Source organism: Pteropus alecto, unplaced genomic scaffold, assembly GCF_000325575.1.
Source record: "Pteropus alecto unplaced genomic scaffold, ASM32557v1 scaffold22, whole genome shotgun sequence".
In the NCBI taxonomy this organism is placed as follows: domain Eukaryota; kingdom Metazoa; phylum Chordata; class Mammalia; order Chiroptera; family Pteropodidae; genus Pteropus; species Pteropus alecto.
In genome coordinates, this window is record NW_006434839.1 from 8,740,322 (window position 1) to 8,759,926 (window position 19,605).

General features: G+C 46.7%; 1 long non-coding RNA gene across 8 annotated transcripts in view; it reads left to right on the top strand.

Annotated features, from left to right (window-relative positions):
• LOC107195581 overlaps positions 1-19,081 on the top strand; it is an 88,807-nt gene extending 69,726 nt beyond the window's left edge. For 2 of the 8 annotated variants that reach the window (XR_001516771.2, XR_001516770.2), the window contains exons 3-5: positions 11,488-11,758; positions 13,984-17,058; positions 17,975-19,081. This is a non-coding gene — a long non-coding RNA (uncharacterized LOC107195581). The remainder of the gene's footprint in view (positions 1-11,487; positions 11,759-13,983; positions 17,059-17,974) is intronic. The other 6 variants (XR_003045915.1, XR_003045919.1, XR_003045917.1 and 3 more) reach the window with 6 other exon arrangements.
• Positions 19,082-19,605: the final 524 nt, after the last annotated feature.

Sequence of the window (19,605 nt, forward strand, 5' to 3'; positions counted from 1 at the left end):
GCTTCGTACATCTGAAACGGGCAGAGGAGAAGAAGATGCCCAGGCGGGGTCGCTCAGTGTCTCGATGGCCTGCAGCTCGCCCTCCTCCTGAAACAGAGCAGAGGGAGGGAGGCCGCAGAGCAGGGCAGTGGAGGTGGCTCGTTTTAGTTGGCGCAGAGGGTTTATTTGAAGGAAGTAGAGAGAAGGGCCTGAAGGGCCGGAGTCAGGTGTTGGAGGGGCTTCAGATGCACTCCAGCCTCCTGTGAGCAGTGGGCACCACGTCTTACTTTTGAAAACCATGGTGACTTGATGGAGAAGGTGTTGGACATGGGAGCCGCTGTGTGGCCCCGCTTTCATTTTATATCATGGCACTGAGGCCCACATGGTGACCAGGACACTCAGGACCCCGCGCTAAGGAAGCCCCTCTGCTGCTTACTGCCCCGCCTGTAAGGGCTGGACCTTTTGTAAACGAAGGCTTTTTCCTTCTGGCGCTGCCCTTGACCTGGCTCTGAGCTGTTGATCCTTCGGGTCCATTCAATTCTGTTCTGTCCCTCTGTCCTCGTGACTGGTAGGGACCCGGAAGGTGGCGGCACCCACACAGCAGGTGGCCTCCAGAGCTGAGTCACCACCCTGGGCACAGTGCCCTGGCGAGGCCGACTCAGGCAGACCGGGAACTCGCCACCTTGCCCAGCTCTGTAAGGGCTCCCAGTGCCACAGTGAGAGCGGAGAAAAAATGGATTCTTTTATGCATCAGGAGTATCACTGAGCTGATAAGGAAGTAAAATAAAGCCATTTGAAGAACCGAAGAGGAAATTATCCTAATGTAATCTCTAGCCGGTGTCTTTGGCAAAGCACAAAGAGTTTCTCTCACAATTATATTTACGACCCGTGGTCATTTTATTTAAATATGCCAAAATTATCCACTTATGGATATCTTTAAGAATGGAATGAAGAGGATTTTAAAATGTTTCAAAATTCTATTTGACCTGTGAATTAAGAGAACCTAAGGAATAAAATGATAAGGAGAGATAGCTAAACTGTTCATATTTTAGGAAATGACCAAATGAGGTAGAGGGCTATTTTTTTTTTTTAAGTTTTTGTTATTCGTAGATACCCCGATGGATTTTGTTTTTAAAAATAATGGTACTTTTATTTCTTTCCCAGAGAAGATAAAAAATGTAGTGTTACTTTTGAAAGGAGGTTTTAAAAAAAAAAAAAAGTCTGGCTTGTTTGTTACACCAGTGAACAGAGATGACCTCAGTCTCAAAAAAACAAGCTAACTGTACTATCTCTCCTTGTCTGGCAAAATAACCTTTTTCAAGTAGCAAAAGAAGTCTGAATCGGGCAACCTAGTCATCATTTCAGCTGATCAGAATTTTCCCCAAAAAAAAAAAAAAAAGCCCTCTACGTATTCATAATTGAACAATAACTCTTAGAAAATACCACCGGCTTACTCAGTTCCTATAAGGCCATAGAAAAGTCTGGTGACAGTCAGTTGCCCAAATACAAATGCTGTACTAGACGGTTAACTGTGCTGACACCACCGTGAGCTTTCAGAAATGGCGAAAATAGGATCACGCCTCTTGCTTTTTGAGCATGGAATTCTTTAACTTAAAAAAAAAAAAAAAGTTTAATTTATGATTTCGATCGATCAAGGCTGAATCGAAACGCATTTTGACGTTCGAGGTCAATGGATTCTAGATTGCATCCCAGGCACAAGAATCGCCGGCCTCACTGGATTTGGGAGTGCGGTTTGGGGGAGGAGAGGGTTTTAAAAAGAAGGGAGCTTTATTCTTTAATTTTTAACCTGTGTGGCATGGGAGAACTAACCCACTTTTGGACAGAGATTGCAAAAAAAGCCAATCCTGGGGGCGATGGTACAGAAAGGTCACGTGCGTTCAGCACCCAGTCGGGGGTGCCCGGCCTTCGAGAAGGCCACTCCGATCTAAGTGACCGTGTTAAGTGTCGAAGCCGTGAGAAGGAACCTGGGAAGCCCTCGGGCACGAAGGAGTTAAAAAGGCAGAGACATCCAGTGAGCGAGTTCCCGCCTGGGCACGGGTTTGTTTGTCCTGGCCTTCTGAAGTCGGAGCCAACATTCTTAATGGTTTTGAATGATTCAGAGTGTTTCTCTCTTGGCAGGGCCACTTTCCACATACGGGCTTGTGACTGAAACCCCTTAGGTGAGGTCCAGAGCAGGACCCAGCCTCGCGCTTCGGGTCACATTTTAGAATCGTCGTATTTTAAAAAGACCCAAAGGAAAACTGTCAAACACAGCTTGCTTGTTCCAGAGATGAGGTGACTGAACGAGGGGACTTCGGTCGCCAGAGGTCACAGAGCCGGAAGGAGAGGCCAGTCCCGGCCAGGTGACCTTCCCCTGGCCACGCAGCTCCTTGCCCAAGCCTTGGGAGGGGGCTCAGGCGGGCCCTGGGCCTCCCAGCTGGGAGAGGCCGCTCGCTCTTTGAAGAATGTTCAAAATTACTTAGGTCAGAAAGGAGAACCTCATTTTTACAAAATGAAACAAATCAGCTACTTACTGGTCACAGGCAGCTTTTTCGAAATGTCCTTTGTGTGACTCCTATGAGCTCCTGGGTAGAAATATATTAAGATTTCTTTCTATATGCCAAAATAAGAGACTTTCTCTCTTTTTTCTTTTCTTTTCTTTTCCGTGGATTCGAATTCACTTATGCCATGCTAGTTCTTATTAAAACAAACTTCGACTCCTTCCCACAGGAGAAAATTGAGCAATGTTCTAAGAACGCGCTGTACCCTTTCAGGCACTGAGTAAATGTAACATTTAGAAGATGCTCTAGAAACTTTTGAAAGTGCCTCTTGGTAACAGAGTAAAGGGGGAGACGGAGCTCGAGGAGCTGGGCGGGCTGCAGGAGGAGGCTGGGGTGGAGGAGGCAACCCCCCGCCCTCTTCTTGCCTGGCTTCTGGAAGCCCATGGGAAGAGACTCATTTCCCAGAAGCCCGGGCGGGAACCTGCCGGGCCCACCTGGGACAGTCAGGGCCTGTTCTCCTCCAGACCCCGCACCTCCTCCGCCAGCGACGAGAGCCAGAGAGAAGGCCACACAGATCGCTGCGTCCACTGACCCTCTCTCCCTTGAGCTCCGCCGCGCTGTAGGGGGGCCATGTGGCCTTTTTGGACAACAGCCTGAACCAAGAGATGGAGTAATTTATCTGAGGAGGACGAGCCCGTCATGAAAGGGGATCGGCACCAGATTCCTGCCCGAGGGAGCAAATCCTGCCCTCTCCCTTCCAGGTGGCATTTAAGCAACTGTCTCGTCACTTTGTCCTGTCAGTGGCCCAATTACTATACAACGTGTTTCCCCCCAAGAGTGTCCACTAAATATGTCACAAGTGTCCAGTTAAGCGTCTCCAACCTGATCTTTTCATAGGAGGAACCGATCGTTAGTCCCGGTAATAAAGTGCCATTTCCCTTCCTCTCAGCCCACGTGGAGGAAAAATTGTCTTGTGTTGAGCTTCTCGCGTGATTCTGGAGATAAATAACAATGTTTTTCCTTCTCATCACCCGTGCTGAGAGAGAGAATCACTTGGCCGTGTCCAGATCTCTCTTCCAGGGAGGTGGCTGTCTTCACGCGTGTCACAGAAGGGGGCTCACCCTGGCTCTAGCCTGGTGGGACGGAGAGGAGTCAGGGGAGGGTGGTTTGACTTCAATCTGCCTCGGCTTTAAAAAAATAATAATAATTCTTGCCTTGTTATATTGGTGCGCGCTTAAAAACGTATAAACTGGCAAGTTTGAAATTGAAGCTGTGGGTAAAATTTTCCTAACAGAAAGCTGGAAGAATGGAATAGAAAGCGTGTTGTTTTCTGCTTGAGGGTTTCGTGTTCTCGTTGGTTTGGAAGGCCCCCTCCCCTGCCCTCGGCTGTTTCGATCTTGGGGCGGGTGCTGTGTTAGTGGCCTTCCTGTGTGAGGGGAAGGCACTGGGGAAGAGGACTGGCCAGCTCCTCCCTGCCCTGCTGGTCTCTTAGTCACTCGACTTCCTGTGCATTTGCCATCGTATGGAAATGTCCTCTGTGTCACAGCAGTGCATGTGACAGCCCCGCCTCTGCTTCACCTCCAGCGTGAGTGTAACTCAGCACGTGGGGACACACTCATCCGCCTTTGGCCTTCTAAAGGAGCCAGGATCTGGGAATGGGACTCTTGGTGGAGCTAAAGGGCATTTCACAGGGCGTCACTTAATCTGTTCTGTTTGTCTCCAGCCAAAACTGCATTCCAGGCAAATGGCCACCTGTGTACCCTGCCCATTAAGGCAGTTTGGGGGAACCCAGAGGGAACTGACCATCCCCATTTCCTCTTGCCCATTGCTCTGTAGGGTGGAGAAGAGTTGGCCCTTGGGAAAGCTTATACTGACCCCAGAGCCTGGTGCCTCATCTATGGGCCCCCATAGCCTGTAGAGTTTCCCCATCCTAGTATCCGTCCCCTGTCATAACTGTATACTTGTCTGTACCCCCTACTAGCTTGCGAACTCCGTGAGGAGCACACAGCTTTCCCAGCTACTAAGTCTTAACAGACATCGGATTCTTCTGCTCTTCGTTAATGGCAGGTTTCTTCTCATCCCCTGCCACCCGAATCTCGAATTGAGAGAAAGCGTGCCGCCCTCCCTGTCTGTCTGTCTGTCTCCCTCTCTCCCTCTTCCTCCTCTCTCTCTCTCTCTCTCTCTCTCTCTCACCTTATGCAATCTGTTATCCCACATCCCTTGCAGTCTAACTTCCCAAATGCCACGCTTGCTAAACGCAGAGGCTTTTCCCCCGTTCTCATTGATCTACACTTTCCTGCTGCAGTAAACACAATGTTACCTCCCCTTGCTGAAGCCCTCCCACTTTTTTCTACCTGCCCAGGCCACACCTGTGGAGCCCAGCTCAGGCCCCCTTCCTCTGTGAAGCTCCCCTCAACCCCAGCCAACTAGTCAGCAGACTCCAAACCCATCGAATTCTAAATGACCATAGTCCTCTCTGTCAGCATGACACACTTTAGCACTTCATTCATTCCTATCTGTCAGACTTCGCTCCACAGGTAGATTATAAGGTCACCTGCGACTACGTCCACGTCACCTACTTAGACGTTCTCCAAGCAGCGTCCAGCACAGTGCTGGGCCCTTAGGAAACAGTCTGTTGATGGATTTGGCTGGGTCTGTCTCTGTCCGTGGTGTGAGAGGTGATGCGTGTCTCTGCAGCCTCGCTGCTGGTTACTCCCTCCCGGAGAGCGAGCAGCGACTGTCCAGCGTTCAGCCACTCCCTGTACCGGGCTCACGGGCCCGGGCACTTCCCGCCTTTGCCCTCGGGGCCCCTGTCGACGCTGCCTTGGGGTCGGTGTCTGCCAACACTGCACTCACCTGCCTCGTTGGCTCTCGTGCCTCCGAGCCTCGTGCAGCCCCTGCTGCGTGGTAAACTGAGTCAGCGGTTTGAGAAAGGCTTGGAATATCCTCATCGGATCCTGTCTGCCCACTCTTGACTCCTTTGTGACATCCCGTGGCTTATGTGCTACTCTTTCCTGCCACAGAAGCCCCCAGACCCACAGCCTCTATATACTGATGCCTAAGGCTATTTTAGTTTTTTGCACCAATTTTAACACGTTGGTTGTATATACTTTGGAAATTTTATCCAATATGTTATATGTGCTGTATCCCCATAGGGGAATGTGGGGGGTTGGTTAACATTTATTGAAGTCGTCTGTGTACCATGGGTTTTATTCGAGTTATATTTCCACAACTCTGAGAATTAACATTATTAGCCCCGCTCTGTCAGTGAAGAAACTACAGCTCCAAAAGGGTTAACTAGCTTGTCCAAGCCTCAGAGGGCAATTTTGAATTGAGGTCCGCCCGATCCCAAAGCTGATGCTGCTTGTCTCTCCATTCCCAGTGGAGATGTTCCGTGGACGGTCACTTCACAGCACTCGACATTAAAGAGCAGCGTGTAAGTACATTAACTCAGACGAGCTGGCGCTCATGAGGAAAGGCAAAAATAAGGGAAAGACACTTATTGGTAGATCGGATTCTAAGCAGGGATTGACAGAGGTCCGCTTCCGAGACCTTAAAGGTTCGAGAGGGTGACTGTTGAACCCTTAAGAAGACCTCCTTTGCGGGGGCCCTCTGGGACAAAGCGCTGTCCTGTTGACAGTGCAGGTCGACCGTTGACTGCTTCCTGAAGCGCAGCAGGTGTCCCCTTGGCGGAGCGTGCTCGCTGGCTGTGGCTCTCCCCTCTGGCGGGACAGGCCTCAGCTCTGGACGTACACTGGCACCACCAAGAGCTCCTGTAGCGTCAGTGGGAAGCCGACATGGCATTTGTCGAACGCACATCCTCATAGTCCAGAAACCTCGTCGCTGACTCACACAGTTTTCTGGACCAAACCTTTTTGTGCTCCTAAGATGGAGCATGCAGCTCCATCTTAGGAGGTGGCAGGTGCAGTGGTCACAGGGAGCTCTCAACTCCTGTAGAGAGGTGAGAGCAAGAGGAAAGGAAGAGGCCCCGGAATGAGGTTTTGCTGCATGCTTGGCAGGGAAAGGTTGAGTGAAGGAGGACTTCCCAGCAGCTTAAATAAACTACTCCAGATACGTCTCCAAAGACTGAAAAGCTCCCAGAAAAGGCAGAGTGACGTTTCTCACTGTCGCACGTCTCGGTTCCTGCCGGAAAGAGAACGCCCCCTATCTGAATGTGGGGGTCCCATGCTCATTTCTATAATCAGATAATTTTGGAAACATGCTGTTGTTATCTTTTTAATAGCATCTAAATATTCCAGAACGATGTGTGATTTAACCACCTTAGTTTGAATTTTGTGTTCACCCTAACAGATCTCCCTTCCAATTTGTTCTCCTCGGCTTGACTCTTTTAGATTTTTCTGTGGTAAGACACTACTGAATGTAATGGTGGCTTTTCTCAGCCATCTCTCTGGTCCAGACCCTCTTGAATTTCAGCCTCAGTTCTCCAGAATCTTCCCAACGTGTCGTCTCCGTGTTTTGAGAGCATCTCATTGTGCGCGAGCATAATCACTAAAGAACATGTTGGTAGCACTTGGCTTAAAGATCACACCTGTGAACCTCAGTTCGTCTCCTTCCCCAGTCAGGTCTGAATCACGTATCCAGACCATAGCACCCCGTCCGCCGATGAGCATGGCCTGCTCTGCGGCCTCAGCGAGGCTTGGGTTCCTCCGTAGAGTTGTCATCGTTGACCTAGAAATTGCGGTAAGTGGCGACTTGCCAGGACAACTTTTCCCCGTCACACTGCTGAGTCACGCAGCCTCTCGCTGGGCAACATGTGAGCTTTTGAGATTTAAGCCCCTTGTAAGCAACTCTCTTTCGAGCTATTGTGAAGGCGGGTCACGTGTGCGGAAGACAGAAGGAAGCTTTGGTTTTCAGAACCGAAGACCTCTAGGACAGGGCCTTCCTCTCCTGTTAGGGCGTGAAAGGTGCGTTCCGGCTATAAAGTTCGAGCATGCAGAGAGAACGCACGCGATTTTCGCTCCAAATTGCCTGCCCTACCCCTGATTCCCAAGCAGTCAGGCAAGCCATACTTACAGGGTAGTGCTGCCCTCTGCTGGTCTTCTGGAGTCAGTGCTGCCGAAGCAGGAGGTGCCAAAATCAATTTTGAAAAGAGAAACTTCCTCCTGTCTTCTGTGATTGGAGCTCTGTGTTTTTTCCATTTTTTTCTCTCATAAGACATCTTGCTGAGCAAACCTTGATGACCTGTGGAACGCACAGACTCCTGTCAGCAGAGTGTTCTTATCCGTGGCCACACTGGTACAGAGAGCACAGACTCTCCAGGACCTTTCCCGGCCTGTGTGTCTTAAGCAAGAAAGAGAAGGTGCTTCTTATTTGTCATTTTTAAAAATGCATCTCTTTATGACATCGGTGCAGTGCCAAGGGAAAACAACAGACTTGTACTTCCTCTGTTGCTCTGTGAGATTTCCTTAGGGTTCGTACTGTCATTTAAATTCCAGGTGCTGATCTGCACAAACGCCTCCTGAGGATTTCCGTGCCTGGAAAATGTCTGTTAACAGATTGCTTTTACACCCCTCTGTAAGTCTAGGCCTATGCTCATAAATCAACCCCAAGGGAGTTTTGTTTTATTTTGTCCCTAGAGGATTCCCCTGTAAATTTTTTTTTTCAAATGGTCATCAGTGTTTGATCTCTATTTCTTTTCCCTTAAAACACTCGATCACCCATATTACTGTCAGAGAAAGTCTATAACTTGAACTCCTGCTTAAAAGCAAGGATATGGATCCCATATTCGGGTCTTAGACTAGGAAGAGGAAAAGAAGCAGAAAAATTAAAGATAACTCAGTTCAGTTAAAGGTGCCATTTGTGGATCAAAGGGCATCCTTTCAGATTTTAGTATTTGTGAAACATCGCTGCCGTTGGCTGCTCCAGAATGTGTCAGTGTCCAGAAAAACGTGTCAAGGCAGGTTCTGCAGGCCCTTGCATTTACGAGCTGTGGCAGATCTCTGAGCCACATCGCTGCTTACGACATGCTGATGGAAAGATGTCATCACAGCCATCATTTATTGGATGTTTGCATCGCGCTATTTCGAGTTCAAGTTGCTTTATAATATTTACCTTAATTTAAGTCTCCCAGCAACCTTATGTAGCGGGGTACTCTTATCATCCTGATTTTACAGATGAGACTGAGACACAGAGTTAGAGTAGCTTGCCCGAGGTTGTGCGGGGAGCTGGTTGCAAAGCTTGACTCTCTGGCCCAAGAGGTCTTCATTGGATCACCGCGTCATGCCGCCTTATAGAAACGGGAGACTCGGGCGGATAGACTGCTGGTCTCTGTTTTGGAGACAGTATTTTAGCACCGTCATAATCGTATGCGCGATCTCTTGGACTAGTCACAATTCTCCTTCGACCTGAGCTTCCTTAAGACTAGCAGGAAAACAAGACTAGTGGAGGAGATGTGACTTGCTTAAGGTCACACTGCACATCAGGAGTGTGGCCGCGGGTCCATTCAGCGCTCACGAAATCCCACTAATTTCCAAGTTTTCTCATTCCTCCTGGTGGGTTGCTTGGTGCTGCTTCTGCTAATCGGGACCAAAGCTGGTTTTCAGAGTTTGCTCATGTGCTTATTGGTGAAACCCTGACACTCAGAGCCAGTTTATGTTCAGAGTTCCGTGTGGCCCCTGTGAAGGTTAGTGGTTACCGGCTCTGTGACACACTGAGCAGCAAAGTGCAATGGCTGAAAGCCTGGGCTAGAAATCAGGCAAACCAGGGTCGAAATCCTGGCCTGGCCATCCATAAGCTTTATGACCAGGAGCAAGTCATGTACCCTCTCTAGATTTCTGTTCTCTCGCCTGGAGATAACACCACCAGCCTTGTTGTAAAAGTCGAAAAGATACATGGAAAGCACGTAGCGCAATGTCTGGTACAGAGTGAGTGTTCTAAAAACGGAAGCTGCTGTTGTTTTTCAGAGCGCCTACCCAGCCACGTCTCAGATCTTTTTGGCCTTCACCTCGACAAGGCACGCCAGCATTCCGATCCTTCTAATTAACCAAAGAACAAACATTTCTGTAGTGCTTTAAAAATATAGACCGTTTCCCTCTGCTGAATTCCGCATGACCCTGACAACCACCAGAGTATGGGAATGTGTATCACCAGTCTCTAGATCAGGATCCTAAGGCGCAGAAAAATTAAATGACCTCTCGAGATCCCAGAGCTAGGAAGCGGCGCTTCGACTCAGCCACAGCTCCGGAGCCGGCACCACTTCGCCCCCTTCCCGTGAGGGAGCATTCATCAACGGCGTGGCACGTAAGTCAGCAGAGGATGACTTCACAGCTGTCCGATCCAGCGCTATACCAATAACCCTCGCATCTTTAGTCTGACCTAAATGCCCTTCAGGGCTGTCGTCTCCTGATGTCGGTAACATTTCGAAGCCACATCCCTAAACAATTGTCCCAGTCAGATGCGATCTCCTTGTGACATCCTCAAGCCCCAAGGGGAGTTCTCTCTATCCAGTTTGCTCACGCGATTTCAGGCTGGCATCTCATGTTGGTGAAAACAGTGTTCGTTCACCGTTCGGGTTTGTCCACGCAGGAGTTACCGGTGTGGCTTCTTGATTCACACTTCAGGCTTCAACTCTCCTATCAGATTTGGAAGGAAAAAAAACACACAAAGAAGGGCAGCTTGTTTAAGGACAGCATCAAGTATCGCAGTACAAGGCTGGCTTTTGAAAATGGCACACGTCCTCGTGGCTTGTGGGCCAAGAGACACTAAGGAAGGATTTTGTGCGTGAAAAGTGATTATTTTCATGCGAGAGATGGAGAGTTGAACGATTTTAAGTGTGTTCTGTGTTTAAGAAAGAGTCGTTATGAAACGACATTCCTATCGAATGATGCAGCAGCACCTTAAAATTGTTGATGGTTAAAATAGAAACTCCCCGAGTTGCAGAATTTCAGCCCTGCTGGATCACGGCCTGAAACGACACGGCCTGAAGCGACAAAGCAGTCAGGTCGAGGGGTGGATGCCGGAGGATGCGGAGGAGTGGAAATGTGCTGTTTGTGGAATACAGTCTTTGCTTGTGGTTGAACGTGGCTTAAAAACTCAACAAAGTCACCAATACCAGTTGCCGTCGGCCTGTTTTCCTGTATATATCCTAGAAAGAGAATGTATGAGCCCCTATTAATTTCTCAACTCATTTTATTTTTTTCATTTCCCTACTAGTGAACAGTGCAATTTCCCCCCATGTTAATTTGGTGACCAGTCTCTTCCCAAGGGCCTGTTTTCAGGGAACTGGCCTCCTGCTTTTAGAAGAAGATGCGAAAACAGGGGCCCAAACCCAAGGTCTTTATTCCAGCATGTTTCGTTTCAGGCACTTTACAGTCACGTACCAACTGAGTTCCTTAGTGCCCCGCCCCCACCCCCACGGGCTTAAAAACTGCAGGGCAGTATACCCAGTGACTGATGCCTCTGCTTATTATGCTTCGGCTGCTGAACACGCCATGTCAGACTGGGGTCACATGAAGGGGCATAGATGCAAGAGGGTATACCCACCTTTGTTGTTCTGCTGAATTTTTCAGAAGGGTGCTTCAAGGATAATTCAGGCAACTTAGCGTGTCTCTTTCTGCTAAGGGAGCAAAGCAGTCTGGTTGTGTATATATTGTACGTGTCTGTGTTCACACGTATGTACCTATATGAAGTATAGTTGATGTAAAAGATAGGTAGCATCTTATCACACATAAGTAAAAGATAGAAAGCGATTCTTCAGGAAAGATTTCCCCCGTAACTGAAGGGTCCGTCATTTGAAAAACAAACTTCTAAGTGACAAAAGCTGTGACTAGTCATTTGTCAAAAATAAGCAGGCCTTTTTGTTGTGGATTTTAGATTTTTTTTTTTTTTAATGGATGAGAATAATCTGGCTGCATCTCGCAGGCTTCAGTCACCGATGGGCTATACTAGCGTATATAGAAGGTTGCAGTGGACCCCTAAAAAAATCACAACATTAGCGAAATACTTATTTGAGAGTTCCAGTGACTCTTTTATCTCCATACTTTTTCAGGTTTAAACGCTTACATTTGCTGTCCAGAAAGAGTGAACTGCCTGTCAGCGCCACATAGGATGTGCATTTCTGTGCAGCTGAAGAGCGATTACATCTCTGATGAACTGATTGCTACACGTCCCTGTGGCCATGGGGTTCTACTCCCTCATTTACAGAGGTGAAAAAGCTAGCCTGGCGCAGCAGACACATGCGATGGATGCTCTTCCGTTCCAAAGGATGAGTTTGTGCTGGGAAATCCTTAAGAAGAGATGACTGGCCAAGGCTCTAAGGAGTAAGGATATTCCTCAGAGCAAAGCTAACCAGCCTGCCCCACCCGACTCCCCTGCTGCGTCTACGTGAGATCAGCAGCCACAGGCACCTTGCAACTCGATGCTCTCCCCACACTCAGAGCCTCAGAGAGAGATTGAAAGGAGGATGGTGTACGTGTGGAAAGTCAAAAGGGGAAACCAGAGTTTGGTCAGTTTATTTAAGCCAAGGGAGCAGACTTAAGTGAATGGTACAGCCAGGATTAGAACACATAGGTGACGCCAATTATGATTTAAAAACAAAAAACAGGGAGGAGAGGGTTTTAGATTAAAAGAGACTGAAGGGTCTTAGTGATTGGACCCGGATGGGATCAGGGTTTGAAAACAAACAAATGAACAAAAAAGTATGAAAGATATTTTTTGGGAAAAGTTGAATATGGACTGGATGTTGGATGATACTAATGAATTGTTAATTTTCTTAGGTAACATAAAGTTAATTACAGAGAAGATTGGCCTCATTTTTTTAGGATGGTCTCATTTTTTTAAGACATGTCCAAGAAGTTAGGAGCAGAGTGTCAAGATGGTTGTCAATTTACTTTCAAACGATTCAGCAAAAAAAAATCTTACATATAGCTAAAGCAAAAATGGCAAAAATGAGCAATTGTCGAATTTAGGATTTTATTTTATTGTCATTCAAATTCGACATCTGTCTGAAATTTTTCATAACAATGAAAAAATAAAGAACGCGCATCCCTTTAGTTAGGTGGCCCGGATACATTAACTGACTGCTTGAATTCCTAGAACACTAAAGGAAATGACAATAGGCTGATGATAATAAGGTGATATCGAGAACAGTAGTGGGAAAAGAACTGTAGCAAAAAATAATTTGTCAGGGAGGCTGCAGAGTACAAAGCCTCTGGAGTGACGGGGAGGAGGCTCTTAAGCAAAGCTCATAAGAAAACTCCTTAACTCATAGATGCAGTTAAGGGAGCTGCATTCTGCAAAAGCCTCGGGATCTCATCAGCATCAATATACTGCTTTCCCTCCGAGCTGTTCCATTGTCCTCCTCGAACCCCCGAAATCATAGTAACCCTTTGAATCGGAATTATCTGGAAGCGAAAGTACTAGGTTTAGGAAAGTGTTCTCTTCATCTTCTACCAGACAGGTTAACTGCTTACTTTGCACCCCTTACGGATCTGCCGTAAGGTACTTCGGCACCGCGTTCCTGGTGTCCTGCTCCCGTGGGCTCTGACCCCGGACAAGCTCTGGCTGCTTTACCCCAGGGTGGGACTCCCTTTGACTTCCCACCAGAGGTAAAGGGATCGACACATACCCCTGCCTCCGAATGGAAAAACTGGACCTTTGTCTGGGCAGCTCAAGAATAAGGAGGGACAGAGGCACGCCCCCTCCCCCAACACCAGGTCGCCGATATTAGCATGCACATGCATGAGATTTGCCGAAGCTTTATTTAGCCCGCGAAGCGGCCAGCTCACAGGCAGGTTTTCACGTTTCCCTTTCTAGGTCGTCTTAAGTGTATTGCGTTCTGAAGAGAAAACAGATCGTAAAGCTTCTTCAGGAAGCTGGTTTCATATGGTGGTTTAGATTTAAATAGTGATTGTCTAGCACCATTTGAAATCAGTGTTCTTGGGGGAGACCCATCTGCGCTGCCAGCAGCCAAAGGAAGGAATGGGGACGGGCCTGAAGAACTGGAAAGCCAGGACACGACAGCCCTGAGAACCTGCCCGACGTTCTGGCTGACCCGTCCCTCGCCCCTGCCAGCAGAGGCGTTACGTACATAACCTCCTACGCAGGATGTCTCATGATTAGAATTTCGTGCTCATTTGCAAAATGAACCTAACGTAGCACTTTTCCTGTAACATAAACCCCGTCGAGCGTGGGTCAAAGGGCTGAAAGCATGGCGGATCTGTTAACGTTTGGGCCCTGTCCACCCTCACGACCTCCTGTGACCCCCTTAGAGGATGACTGATTTCTTTTGGTGTTCAGAGTCAATACAATTTTCTAGCACCATCTGAAATCGGTTATAATGACTGGGGAAGAGCACCGTGCGGCCGATTCACCAGAGAACGTGTGTTGGTGACCCTTTGGGTCCACGACTGGGACACCAGAAAGCAGACACTCCAAGGCGACATTTCTTCTTCCAGTTTTTGAGTTTCGTTGCCCCGAATTACGTGTGTTTTAATGCTGATCAGTGGTTAACTATCAGCCTGTCGCTCTTGGTTATCGTCCACAGAATTCATGGGGATTTTGGTTTTGATGACAGAGACCTAGAAAAACATGGCTGGGATCGACGATCGCCTCGGATCACAGGAAAGGAGCAGCGAGGGAAGAAACGGCACCCGGGACGAGAGGCGTACGTGGCCCGATCTGCGAACATTCTCCTGCCTGGCTCTGGGGCTCACCCGCAGTTAACCAGATTGTTCGTTTTCTTAAAAGGCAAGCCAGGCTCCAGGGGCTAGAAGCTCAGCCTGTCAAGGCACGTGAGGAAAAGTGACACAGGTAACTAGATTTCCGTGTCTAAGACAGAACTAAATTAATTCATTTCAGTTCAGTGTAGAAAGCGAGGGGAAGAAGGCAGGAAGTTATCCTTGAACTGTTATCCTGAATTATACCTTCTTACTGTGGAAGGGAAGTCATTCCGTTGAAAACAATACTGAGTTTTCCGGGTCCACGCAAGGAGGCGGAAAGGCTTCGGGGGGCGCTCTCAGCTGCTCCACCTCCCAGGGGTCATAATGCTGCTTCTGCCCACAGGGACCGATTCAGCCAAAGGTCGCCCTGCCCGCCCCCCGCGGTCTCCACGTGGCATCCTGGAGCATGGAAGGGGCACCTGCTGGAATTCCAGGCCTCGCCCTTCCATTTTCTCCTTGGCCCGGAGAAGCCACATGGCCTAACGATGATATTTACCCGGAGTAACACAGCTCAGGCCCCCAATGCCTCTACCCCCGTCACACCCACATCTGCCCTTTGAGCCTCCTACTTCTCATTTGTCTGAAAAGCCCTTTTTCTGTAGCCCTCATATTGTGCTGACCATGCCAACTAAAAGAATTAGGATCTGGTCACTTCTTCTTTTTCTGCTCTATGGTTATTCTTTCCCCAAAACTCTGCTGCTTTCTCACCTGCTCTGTTCGCCCCGAGTAATCTTACTACTTTCCTGGTTCCATCCAGATACCCCCACAACTTGCTGATTTCCTCCAAAATAGAGCTCTAGCGACAGAATTTTTTTTCCACAACCGGTTATTTCCATATTTTCAGTAGTTTCTAGATAGTATAACCCTGCTGTTTTAAACCTGCCTGAATTTAATACGCCAAAACCATACCCGTTACCTTTTCCCCAAAACCAGTTCTCCCTGTCTGTCCCATGCTCAAAGCTGAACCTATTAGAATTGTGTGACTTCCCTCTTCCCTACCCCATCCCGTCCACACTCACCAAGTCTTGTTCTTTCTTAACTACGTCTTTTAAACCCCACACTTTTCTCTGTACCCTCATTAACCTCCTAGGTGCCTCTCTTGCCCCACCTCTCACTTAGTTCAGAATGTGTGTTGCCACCAATTATCTTTCTGAAACGTGTGCTATTGTTCCTTCTCCATTCTTCACGTCTCCAGCCAATGCCCCCACCCCCGCCTCAGGTTTTCTGAGCTCAGCCAGCCGCCCGTGCCTGCAGGCCCACCAGGAACCTGCACATTCTTGAGCCTGTGTAGGAACGATTTCCTCCACCGGAATCTCCTCTCTCCTCCCCTTCCTCAGCCTTGGGCTTAGAGGGATGGTGGGTGACAACAGCACCTACTATGTCCCTTCGGTTCGCTCGCCTACACGTGCAGGGTCCTCTGCAGAGTCTGTGGCAAGCGTTCCTTACAGGCCGCTGCTTCCATTTTTCAGCCACTTCCTAGTTTCTCTCCATTTTCGTTTGCCAAGGGCGTGAGAATGAAAACCGCTTCCAACGATGACCTCAGTTAAACAGGAGAAAGTAAATCTGCCTCAAAGGGCACGTGTCCCTTTCTGAAACTTTCAATATAATAGCGATATATCATCCACTGTGGATCATCCAGCTGTTTTCTTCTATGTGCACAAGTAATTAGGAATTGATAGGCTTGATGAGTTTAAAAGCTATGAGAATAATAATTATTGAAGGATTGCTGTCCCCATTGTAGAGAAGAGCAGATAGGCACAACACTCAAAAAGCCAGTAAACTTAACGCTAAGGAGACTGAAGCCATTAAAAACAGTCCCTTACAGTTACTGAGTGCCAACCACATGCGTGCTCACCACCCATCCCTCTGAACGGCTCTGCGTGGGCAGCCTTTCCCCTGCGTTAAAGACGAGGAAATAAAAGCACAGAAAAGTTACGTAACTTGCCCGGGATTTCACAGCTTGTCCACGTGGGAGTTTGAATTCTAAATCAGATAATGCACAATCATGACGAGGTTAACAGCCGCTAACACTGAGCTGCTACTTCATGCCACTTGCTAAGGATTCTACATGATGTGTCTCATTTAACTTTCAAAATTGTCCTATAGAGTAGGTATTATTATCATCATTCCCGTTTTGCAGATGAGAAAACAAACTGAGAAAAATTAAGTAATTTGCTCATGATCATGTAACTTTAAAGCTTTTATGCAGGAGCGGGAGCCCACACCTGTCTGGTTCCAGTGCAGATAATTTTAGCGCTGTCCTTTTCATCGTGGTGGATACGATGGTGGGCATACTCGTCCATAGGCAGCCTCTAAAATGGGCCCCACTGATCCCCACATACCATCTCAGGCCCTGTGGGATCCGCTCCCTTTGGGTGTGGGCTGGACCTAGTGATTTGCTTTTCACAGGTAGAATGAATATGTCAAAGGTGATGGGATGTCACTTCTGAGATTAGGTTACAAATAGACTGTGATTCTATCATGCTTGTGTGTGTGTGCACACTCCCCCTCCCCCCACACCCCACCTCATCTATCCATCCATCCATCCATCCATCTATCATATATCTATCTATCTATCTATCTATCTATCTATCTATCTATCGTCTATCACCTATCAATCGTCTGTCGTCTCTCTGTCTCTCCCTCCCTCCCATGTTGGGAATGGCCCAGTAGAGAGACCCCAATGGCAAGGAACTGATGTCTTCAGGTGGCAGCTCACGAGGACCTGAGGTCTGCCAAAAGCTCCATGAGTGAGCTTAGAAATGAATCCTCCGCCGTGAGCCTAGAGGTGACTGCAGCTTCAGCCAAAACCTTGACTGCATCCCGTGAGCCCCTGAGCCAGAGGACCCAGTGAAATTGTGCCCAGATTCCTGACCCATGGAAATTGTGACATAATCAAGGTTTGTTTTAAGCCATTAAGTTCTGGGGCTATTTGTTATGTAGCCATAGATTACTAATACAGCTCATGTATTACCTATATCTAGTAGTCATGTAGTAGTAATACTAGTAGTATCTGTAGCTAGACTCAAACTTTCTGCTTACAGTACCTAGTTTTGAAGCTAAGCTTTTTTTGCAGTAACCTCAGATTTAGAGAAAAGTTGCAAAGATAGTACAGTGAGTTCTGTTACATCCCTTATCGCAGTCCCTCTGTTGTTATTATCTTACATAACTATAGTACATTTGTCAATACTAAGAATCCAACATTGGTGCATTGTTGACTAAATTTCAGGCTTTATTCACATCTCGCTAGTTTTTCTACGATGTCCTTTTTCTCTTCCAGGTTTGTGTCATATTTTTATATAGCCTAATAGATATCACACCCTGTGTATCACTCCATGTGTGTGTGTGTGTGTGTACAGAAAGAGAAAAGAAATATATATTTGTCTGCTAAAATTTGGGAGATCTATTCATAGATAATAAAGGAATATTAGAAAAGTCTGTAATTCGGGATCTTGTTTATAATTATTTGGGAAAATAAGCATTATGTTAACTGAACTGAACTTTCCTGTTATGTGAAATTATGGATAGGGGTGATGTAGTAACTCCAAATAAAAAATGGTAAGACTCTGAGAAGTCATAAATACTTTTAAAAAGTCACGTGACTTTTTAATGTTTTAATAAACTCGAACAATTTTAATAAACTAAGGCTTTTTGATTTCCATTTATTAAGAGTATCAAATATCAGATTTGCAAATGGTTATTTTGCATTATGATGTTGGTGCAAATTAATGTTTATTTATACGATATGCAAATACTTAATCTTCTGGTAACTGTTTAAATGGAAACTAAGAGTTCTCATTTCCTTTTATCTTATAGTTCCTGTGCCGATCCTGGCCAAGTCACTTGGACTTTCTGGATTTGTTTTCTTTTGTATCAATTTATACTACTAGAATTTTACAATGACTTAATCGTGTACTACAGCCACTTAATAGGTGTAAACATTTGCAATACAAAACTCTGTGTAAGAGAGTAATATAACTTTCTGTTCTCTAATTGCCTACACATTTAGCCGCATGATTTTGCACCATTCTCAAGTGACCCTTGTAGTACGGTCCATATAAAATAAAACTTTCAGGTAAGAAGAATGATGTTGCTTGAAGGAGAAAGGGCCTCCTACTTCTACGTGTACTCTCCTGGTTGAATTTTTAAAATAGGGTATATGAATGAGAAAATCAGGTGACTTAGGAGAAAATGACAAGTAGCTAAGCTTTGGATAAATCCTTAAAAGCCATTAAGTGAGACAAGATTTAAAAATCTTGAGGACCTACCAAAAAAAACCCAAATAAGCCATAAAAAAAAAAAAAAAAAGTGGAACAACAGAAACAAACTCTGAAAATAACGCACACAGGAGAGCTTGAGTCTTGGTGGCCATGGGCCACTTTGGCTTGACCCTGAGGGGTCTCCTTTGTAGCCGGAATGACTCACCTCGTTTTCAATACTTGACTACTGGAAAAGAAAAAAAGAAAAAAACAAATACAACAGACAATAGAAGATGTTGCAGAAGGAGGGAGAAATGACATGTAATTGGGGAAGAAAGCAAAACACAGCGTAACCTCAGTCATAACACATTACCTCTCAGAACTCTGAATTCATTACGTTTTTTGCACTTGTCTACTTTGAAATGAAAGTGTCAGATGCCGAGAAAGCAAGCTAAGTTTACTGAAGAACTATATGCATAAATATTTCTACTGCGATATTTCGAGGTCAGCATATAATTTCTGTCTATTGCGTCTAGAATATAATCTTGGCTATTCACAACGATGACCGATCCTCAGATACCGTGGAGACCGTAAGTCGCTGAAGGCTTCAAATGCATTCATCATGCTATGCTTAGGAACGCCAGTAAGAATGTATAAATATGTTGCAGAGACTTTATAAGTAATTCTCACTTAGCCGAAAATGAAATAAAATATGTATACCATATAGACAGAATCCATTAGTGTTCTTTAAATTTTTATTATCGTGGAGGTAAAATTCACGTAACAAAATTTACCCTTTTAACCATTTTAAAGTGTACGTTTCAGTGGGTTTTACAATGTCGTGCAGCCGTCAGTACTATCTAACTCCAGAGCATTTTCATTGCCCCAAAAGAATCCCCACAGCCATTACGTAGACACTCGTCACTGCCACCCCTGGCTCTGGCAAACCAAGAATCTGCCTTCTGTGGCCTATTCTGGACCTTCATACGGTGGAACCACACAGTACGTAGCCTGTTGTGACTGGCTGCTTCCACTTAGCACAATGGTTTCAAGGTTCACCCAAGTCGTAGAGCATGTCTGTACATCATTCCTTTTTACGGGTGAATCATATCCCATTAAACGGGCAGATCACGTTCTGTTTATCCGTTCATTGGTCCGATGGGCGTTTGGGTGGTTCTTTACATTCACATCTTTATATCCATGCCCATGGACGAACACGACAGACAGCACCGAGCCCTCTGTACCCCT